This window comes from Nicotiana tomentosiformis, chromosome 8, assembly GCF_000390325.3.
Source record: "Nicotiana tomentosiformis chromosome 8, ASM39032v3, whole genome shotgun sequence".
Taxonomy (NCBI): Eukaryota; Viridiplantae; Streptophyta; class Magnoliopsida; order Solanales; family Solanaceae; genus Nicotiana; species Nicotiana tomentosiformis.
In genome coordinates, this window is record NC_090819.1 from 19,386,109 (window position 1) to 19,394,697 (window position 8,589).

The following is an 8,589-nucleotide window of genomic DNA, read 5'->3' on the forward strand; positions in this document are numbered from 1 at the left end:
GAGAGTAACAACGACACCAATTCTTTTAACGAGGTAAATACAATACCCGAGCAGAGCAATATTACCACTATAATATTACAACTTAGTAGTATCAAGAGACTACTACAATTCTGAAAGAAATAATACTCTTTATTAAAAACACATCACTATAATATTACTCACACTCACTATTTATCTCATAGACTGCAATATGTGGATTACTCTCTCTAACTTCTATTACTTCTTTCTTATTTTGGTGTGTTTAAAATGAGGAATGAAGCCTGTTATTTATAGCAAAATTTGTCAAGCTTTCAACCAATCAAAATGCTTTGTTCTTTGCAATTTGCATCGTCCAGAATTATTTCTGTTTTGGTCTTGTTGCAACTTGCAACTTTATTTTAGCCGCCCTTATCGCAAACAAGTTGCCATTGCAACTTGTTATTTTCTTTCTTTGAATTAATATTTTATTTTGGGGCTGGTCCCTCAAAAATAACTTTTAAAGAGACATGCATGCTATCAAGTAAGTGTAGTGAAACTCAAAGTATCATATATATAAGCTAATATGACAATCTCACAGCTCATAAGTCAAAACTGGTATTGTTCTCAATTCTTATAACTTCTTAGCTCAAAATGGGTTATCTTACTCTTTTATGATTAAGGGAGGCATCTGCTAAGTTTTGTTTTCCTCCCCTAATCAGTTAAGGCAGCTAGCTTTAACTGCTATCCACTATACTTTGAGGTAACATAATATGTAACAACAACACCGTTCGACCTCCAGTAAACTCAATCGTCAACTATTTTTGGATAGCCTTGTCAGAGATGATAGTCACACGCAAATCGCTTGACCAGAATTCTTGTTTGAGAGTTAATATTTGAGTTTTCTTGGGGTGTAAAATTCTATTTCCTTAGTTCTTTTTTTGGTTTGTTCTGATTTTCAATCACTTGATAGAAGTATTAAATTTCTAATACTATAAAATTTCGTAGAGGTATTTCTGTTTCTATGAGCTTTTCTCCTTTATGTGCTCGAGTATTAATCAATTTTCCTTGATATCAGAAGATGAGTTTGATTTTGAAGACGCAGCATGAGATCATTTTTTTTACTTATTTATACAACTAAGGGCGTATAATTAAACTAAGAAATTATACTATTTCAATGAACTGATCTTTCAATTGTTCTACAATTTGATCATTTTATATTTGAATAATGTTATGCCAAAAAGATATCCAAAGTTATATACTTCGTAATATGATCTTCTCTTATCAGCTTTTAGTATGTGAAATAGAAGCTGAGTAGAGAATCTTAGCATATATGTCCAATTATCTTTGCAGCTTTGCTAAATTATTAAGTTGACAATCTCAGGTCAGCCTTTATCTTTGTGCTCTTATCGATATTCTTTTTAATTGCAGATTGTGAGATTTATTTCTGTGCTACTGAAAGTTGGCTGTGAAGTTGCCGAGAAAGAGTTGATCAGATCTGGTCAAAACATATTTTAGATAATTTCTACCACGTGATTTAGTGTTTGACAAAGTAAGTATTACTTCAGCTAATTTTTACCCTTCCACATATGACACCTACATGTGAAATTTGTGTTTAAGTTAAGAGAATTCCTGCTATTTTGGATGGTCATTTAGAAGGTGGGGGTCACAATTCACATGTGTGGACTTGTACAGAACTGAGTTGAAGTTGGTCATGTCTGAAAATTATCTATATTTATCAGGTGGAAGAAGAAAAAAGATTTTACTAGGAGGAAGAAGTTAAGTTCCGTAGCATGACTAAGCTGTCATCTACTGGTATTATCAAGATTTTCCTATTTTTGGCAAGACATCGATTCAATCTTTCAAGGATTAGGTTAGTTCGTGTTTCTTCTTTTTGTCAGTCCAAATAAACTTACTCCCTCTATACCACAAATATGTCATACTACTATAATCAAACACTCCTTAAAGTTGTTATGTCTCTTACCATTCATAGGTTACAACAAAGCCATCAGAAGTTATAATGCATGGACTCGCTACATACGGATTCCAGAATAGCAAAATAAGTGATGTGAAAAGAAGTAACAAGCAGTGAATTAACTAAGCAATAAATTATGAGAATTCTGTCATGTAATGGTAATTTCAAATCACAGAGGAGCTGAAAATCTTTCACCTGGTACCAAAGGAGACTGATTTCCACTTCTCTAATCAGTATATGTATTACATTCCAAAAGGTTCAGTTGAAACTTTACTTGTTCTATTAAGCACACTAGCACAGTATGCTATGTGCTTCTATATTTTTGCACTGCCTTTCTGGATTTTTGCATTTTTCAACTGTATTTCTACACAATATTCGGCATAGCTGCTCCATTTCTGTATTCAAATGTTATTATTTTTTACTTTCTATAGCATATCCACTAAGTGATATTCAGTAATATTTCTTTTTAACGGTCTGAACTTCAAAATCGTCAAAGTTTCAAGAAACAGCAGATGATGCATTTAAGATTGTGTTTGGAAACGAGCAACCTGGTCCGGTTAGATGCTATGGTAGATCGGTGACGATAAGATCTCTGAAAAAAGATGAGGAAATCAGCAAGCTTCAACAAAAGCATGCTAATGAAATAACTTCTTTGAAGGAAGAAATGAAGGAAATAATGAGAGAAGAAATGCGATATTTTTTTGTTCAAATGGTACAAAATAACCCTGGACTAAATATTCATGATATACAAGGGTGTGCCGGATCTAATCTTCCTTCACCCGTTGATGCAAGTAGTGCACGAGGTATGAGTGGCCAAAATCTATCACATTCTTCTGGCTCAACTCATGCTCCGAGTCTTGAAAAGGTATTTATATTTCACACTCCGGAACAATACTTCAGCTTAACTTATAAGACCATGTTTTTCTAAACTATTTGCTTTTGATGATTCCATTACATAATAACAGGAGTTATGAATGAATGGAAGGAAAATATATTTCACGAATATAATTGGTATAATATGCCCTTACACAAAGTACTAAACCTTTTGAAGGGAATTAGAATATTCTTTGACCTCTTTCAAGTGTAGGATACGTTGAAATCCTTGTCTTTTCCAAATCTCACTATTATTATGCATGTGCTCATATCGAAATCGAGGCAAAGCTTTCTGTGATTTTGGGATGTAAGCAAGTTATTAATTCACAACTTTGCTTCTCCTTAGCTTGCACCTCTTTTTTTGTGTTTGACTTAGTTATGTTTTAGTAGTGAAATAAACCTCATTAGTTATTAGTAAGACATGTTGCTATAACCAATGCATACTATATATAGGTTTTTTTTTCTAATTTTTAATTTCATTTTGAATGTGCAGGAAAATGCGAGTGATGCAATTAAAAATGTGGCCACAAATCAATTTGACCTATTGACGTGAATGATGCATACTTTTTGAACAATTGTGACGTTTATTGTTATTGATATTGTGGCCCCTACTGCCGGTCGGCAAGCGGACGACGGATGCATGCGTCGTTTCTAGCCCGGATTCTGACTTAGAGGTGTTGGCTAATGGGTACTGACTTGGTCCGGGATGCTTTGGATAAGGTTAAGATGATTCAGGAGCGGCTTCGCATAGTGCACTCTAGACAGAAGAGTTATGCCGATAGGAAGGTCTGTGATGTTGCTTACATGGTTGGGGAGAAGGTACTGCTCAAGGATTCCCAAAGTTCAAAATTTAATTTGGCCTAGATAATTTTTATTGACCTAAATAATGTTCAAAATTTAATTTTCAATTTATTATTATTTGATGAAATACATTCGGTTTTGTAAAGTTCATTGCTTGTGAACTTCTTGAAATAGTAGTGCTTTATTAGTATGGGTATAGTACTACGCAAATTATATTTTTTTTGTTGAAGTTTATTTCAAGTATATACATTTGAATTATTTTTATTATGTTATTATTTAATTTGATGCTTGCGATCATAAAGTATATGCTTGAAATAAATATGAATAGAGAGTTTAATGTACGCAAATATAGTTTCTTAACCACACAATTGTGGCTAAATAAATATTTTAAAAATTATTTCATAGCGTAGACAAAATTGCCACGCTTAGAAAATGTGGCCATAGGGACTAGTAATTTGGTGCTATGTGATGACGTTCAAATTCACTACTAAAAAGTAAATAGATACGGTCGCATGCAATATAATTTACCCAACTATGAGTCGGGTCGAATCCCACTGAGAACAATATATAGGCGATTAGGAATGTAAGAGAATTATCACTTGTTATGCAATGCCAAACACTTAGAATTTAGTTATGGAATTATTATAACTAAATGCGAAAATATAAACTAACTTAGAAAGCAAGTAAAATGATCAATGGCTACAAGCATGGATGCATCAGGATTTACACTCAAGTAACGATCCAATGTATTTCACGATTTTACAAATATGAGCGAGTTTATGTTAATTATCCTCGGGTAATAATTCTATATTAGCTTCTTTCGAAGACTAACAAGACTTCCTAATTGAATTATCCCTAAAATAATTAAGAGATTAAGCACACCCAAATATGACTACAAGTAGTTCAATCCTATCCCTAGGTAGAATCTACAAAGTGAGGATTAAAGCCTCAAGTTCTTGTTAATTAATCTTTCCCAACCCCAAATTATCTTTTCCAAAATTAATTCGAAATTAATGGGCGAGTCCTAGGGTTAGCTAATCCCTTTGGAAACACTAAAGAACAAGAATAATTAAAGAAACAATAACTCACTTCATAATAAATAAAAATCGTTCAATACATAAGCATAACAAGGTATTTAATCCACACTTTAAATATGAATATTCCCATAAATAAGATTCAAGTGTTGGAAAAAATACTACACACTTAAATATTCAATACAAAGCAAGAAAATGAAGAAATGAGCATAAATGAGTAAGAAATTCTCAACCAAAAGTTTCAAATCTTCAAGCCCCAAGTGTGTGTGCAAGAACCCTAGCTCCAAACCTTGTCTTCTCTAGTCTAGGAACTGAAAAATAAGCCAAAGATTTTTTACAAATGAGCTAGGTCGTGCATTAAATGGTTTGGGGCCAAAATCATGAAATTCCAGAACTGTCCAGATTTGTGAATCGCGATCGCGAAAAGAGGTTTGCGATTGCGAAGAGTAGTTCTGTAAAGTATTGCGATCGGAGGCTACATCACGCGTTTGCGTAGAGCATTTCAGAGCAATTGACCATCTTCTTCATCGCGTTCGCAGAACTAGCCCAGCGTTCGCGATGTATTGTTTCCTCCAGCATCGCGTTCGCGATTATACCTTCGCGTTCGCGATTATACCTCGTGTTCGCGAAGGTTGCCTTCCTCCTTCTTCGCGTTAGCATACAGAATTTCGCGTTCGCGAAGGTTTGTTGTCCTGATGCTCCGCGTTCGCGAAGGATAATTCACTAGGTAGTATTTTATTTGCATTTTAGCTTCTTTTTTACTCGTTTTCGCATGATTTGTTCACCATCACTCCTAAATCACTTGATACCTGAAATATGCCAATAAGCCTCAATAAATGCCTTAATTTCTCAACAAAATTATACAAAAGCCTAAGTATCAAGAGGAGATAAGTTGGTAAAATACCAACTTATCACTATGCTTGATAATTGTTGCTTTAGAAGCCACACTCTAAAAGCGTGGTCTATAACGCAACAAAGACCACGCTTCAAAATTGTAGCTTTACGTCATACAAGTGTGGCTATAGAGGAAATATAAAGTGTAACTTTTTTAGTCCATTGGCCACACTTTTGAAGCGTGGCTCCTACGACAACATGTAAAAAGCGTGGCCATAAGTCAAAGGTTACGGTACTATAGGCCACTCCCTAAAAGCGTAGCCTAAAGTCGTAAAGTGTTGTCTTTGATCTAATGCTACACTTCTTGGCATCTTAGGCCACACTTTTCAGGGATGGCTGGAGGCCTTAAATGTTGTAGTGGCATATTAAAAAATTACGGTCAAAGAACAGCTCGTTTAACTCTCGAAAATCAAATATCATCACATAAATTGAGACGGTGGGAGTAATATGATTAGATTAATATAAGTTTGAGTTTATGATAGAGTTGAGTCTCGATGAACTTTTTCGGAGCTTCACATGCTTTCGCATATGCATTCTTTGACCACTAATATGAAGGTTGTATAAAAAGGGCAGCCCAGTGTATTAAACTCCTGTATGTGCGGGGTCCGAGGAAGGGCCGGATTACAAGTGTCTATTGTACGCAGTCTTAGCCTTCATTTCTACAAGAGGTAATATGAAGGTTGTATATGTCTTTAATTTCTTTCTTGCATATGACAACATCAAAATTTATTGCACTAGAGTGGAAAAATGCGCCTCATCTATACATTTTTAACAAGATGATGTATTTATTTATTTATTTATTACTGACATACTTATCTATTTATTAAATAAGACTGCATATTAATTTCTGAGGAAAACCTCTTTTATAATCGTTTCATTAATACAGTACGTGTTTTCTGGCACTGCAGTCGGATAAGGTGAACACTAGAGCGAAACATAAACTTCACTAGATACAATAACGTTCTGGAAAAAAAAAATGCAACATAAACTATATAGAACTAATAGATCATTCGATAAAAAAATAATCAAGAGGCAATATCAAATAAAAATAGAAGTATTGCTTCACATATATAATCCGAAAATAGTTCAAATTTGTCCTTGTAGAAACTGAAATTATTCTATTTTGCCCTTTTGTTTAGGTCAAGTAATTTTCTTACTACTAACATCTTGTTTTGTATTTGTACTTATTGTTAATATGGCTTCTATGCATATGAGTCAGACTCCACGTATTCAAATTCTTGGAGAGAAAAGATCCAAATTTTATCATCAACAATTGAATATGGTTTTGAATTACTCTTAGATTGAAGTTCCGTTAGAGATCAAGGAAAGTTCTGCATTGAAATATTTGCATTTAAAAGGTCCGCACTGAAATTCTTGCCAAAGTTTACTACAGTAATTGTTTACTCGTAAAACAATACAGTTGAATTTGTAACATGATTTATAGATACATGAATTAATTTGATCCAAGAATATAAAATGACTAATAACATATATAAATTGATTAAAATAACTTGAAGAAAAATACAAACCTGATTAAGGGATCAGTTTCTCCGGTAGCAATAATAAGAGAAATATGAAGAAAACAAAAGAGAAAGTTGTTTAATAAGAACAGATTTTGGCTTTTGTGTAGAGATAATTTTTCATGTCCTATGATAAATACAAATTCTCATATTTATAACTTAATCCAGGGAGACAAGATCCCCAAGCTCTTCATTAAAATGAGTAAAACCCCTCTTGATATTTGCATAATAGTTGAACATTAATACAAAGATTCTTTGTAACGGTTACTCATTAAATGTTGTCTTTTTCCAATCGATGTCTTCCTTTCAAATCTTTATTCCCGGTTCCAATCCCTTCGTTTATTCAGCACCAGTTACATATTTTGTAACCAGTGACAGCTATTTGCTAATTCATATCTTACGTATATTTACTTCCACGTGTAAACTCGTCGAATATCCATCTGTCACTTATCAATTTTACCTCATACAATAATTTGTATAATTAGCAAATATAATAGTAAAGACAGATGCCACATTTTCCATGTCCTTGATTGGAGCATAATTTAAGCTGGATTTCATATCTGCCACCACAAAAAATATTTGAACTTTTGATTTTTCCCTCTCTATTTCATAGTTGTGAAAATAAACTCTATGATTGTTTACCCTCAAAATCGAATAACAATTGAATTTGTAAGTGGTCTTAAAGATACATAGACTAACTTCACACGAAATAATAAATTAGATTGTAATTGAAATAAGTAATGACGAAGTAAATGCAAACCACACGAATTAAACAGTCTTAACCTTGGAAGGTTAATCACCCTCGAGCCTGGTACGCTTCGATCGGCATTAGGACACATAAGAATAAGAGCTTCAAGAAAAATAATAATGATATATCGCTTTGGAATGCTTGTTACAATGTATTTAATGAATTATGAGACCCCCCTTTATATAGTAGAGAAGTCTTACTTTAGGTATAATTCTATAAAAGGTAAAAATCTCTTGATTTGATGATTGTCGATTCCCTACTGATAGGCATTGAGATTCCCGCCGCAACATCTTCTCGGTTACGGATATTTGTGTAACGACCCGGCCGGTCGTTTTGAGCTTTTACACTTCGCTCGGTTGTTTGAGGGTATGAGTAGTTTCGTATGATGTATTATGACTTATGTGAATCGTCGGTTTTGGTTTTCAGGTTATTCGGAATTGATTTGAAAGGATGATTTCTCAACTAGAAGCTTTAAATTTGAAAGAGTTGACCAAATTTGACTTTTTAGTATTTGACATCGGATTGGAATTTTGATGGTTCTGTTAGCTCCGTTGGGTGATTTTGGACTTAGGAGCACGTCCGGATTGTGATTTGGAGGTCCGTGGTTGAATTTGGCTAGGAATGGCGAAAGTTAAAATTTTGGAAAAGTTTGACCGGGAGTGGACTTTTTGATATCGGGATCGGATTCCGATTTTGAAAGTTGGACCAGGTCCGTAATGTCGAATGTGACTTGTGTGCAAAATTTGAGGTCAATCGGACGTAATTTGATAGGTTTCGGCATCGATTGTG

General features: G+C 33.9%; 1 long non-coding RNA gene across 6 annotated transcripts; it reads left to right on the forward strand.

Annotated features, from left to right (window-relative positions):
• The first annotated feature begins 579 nt into the window (after positions 1 to 579).
• LOC104108020 (uncharacterized) lies at positions 580 to 3,833 on the forward strand. Of its 6 annotated transcripts, none has more exons than XR_688922.3 (5): positions 580 to 868; positions 1,387 to 1,507; positions 1,698 to 1,828; positions 1,949 to 2,795; positions 3,297 to 3,833. It is a non-coding gene; the product is annotated as an uncharacterized lncRNA (long non-coding RNA). The 6 variants fall into 6 exon arrangements; XR_688923.3 differs by having other exon boundaries at positions 580 to 843; XR_011410223.1 differs by having other exon boundaries at positions 580 to 1,507.
• Positions 3,834 to 8,589: the final 4,756 nt, after the last annotated feature.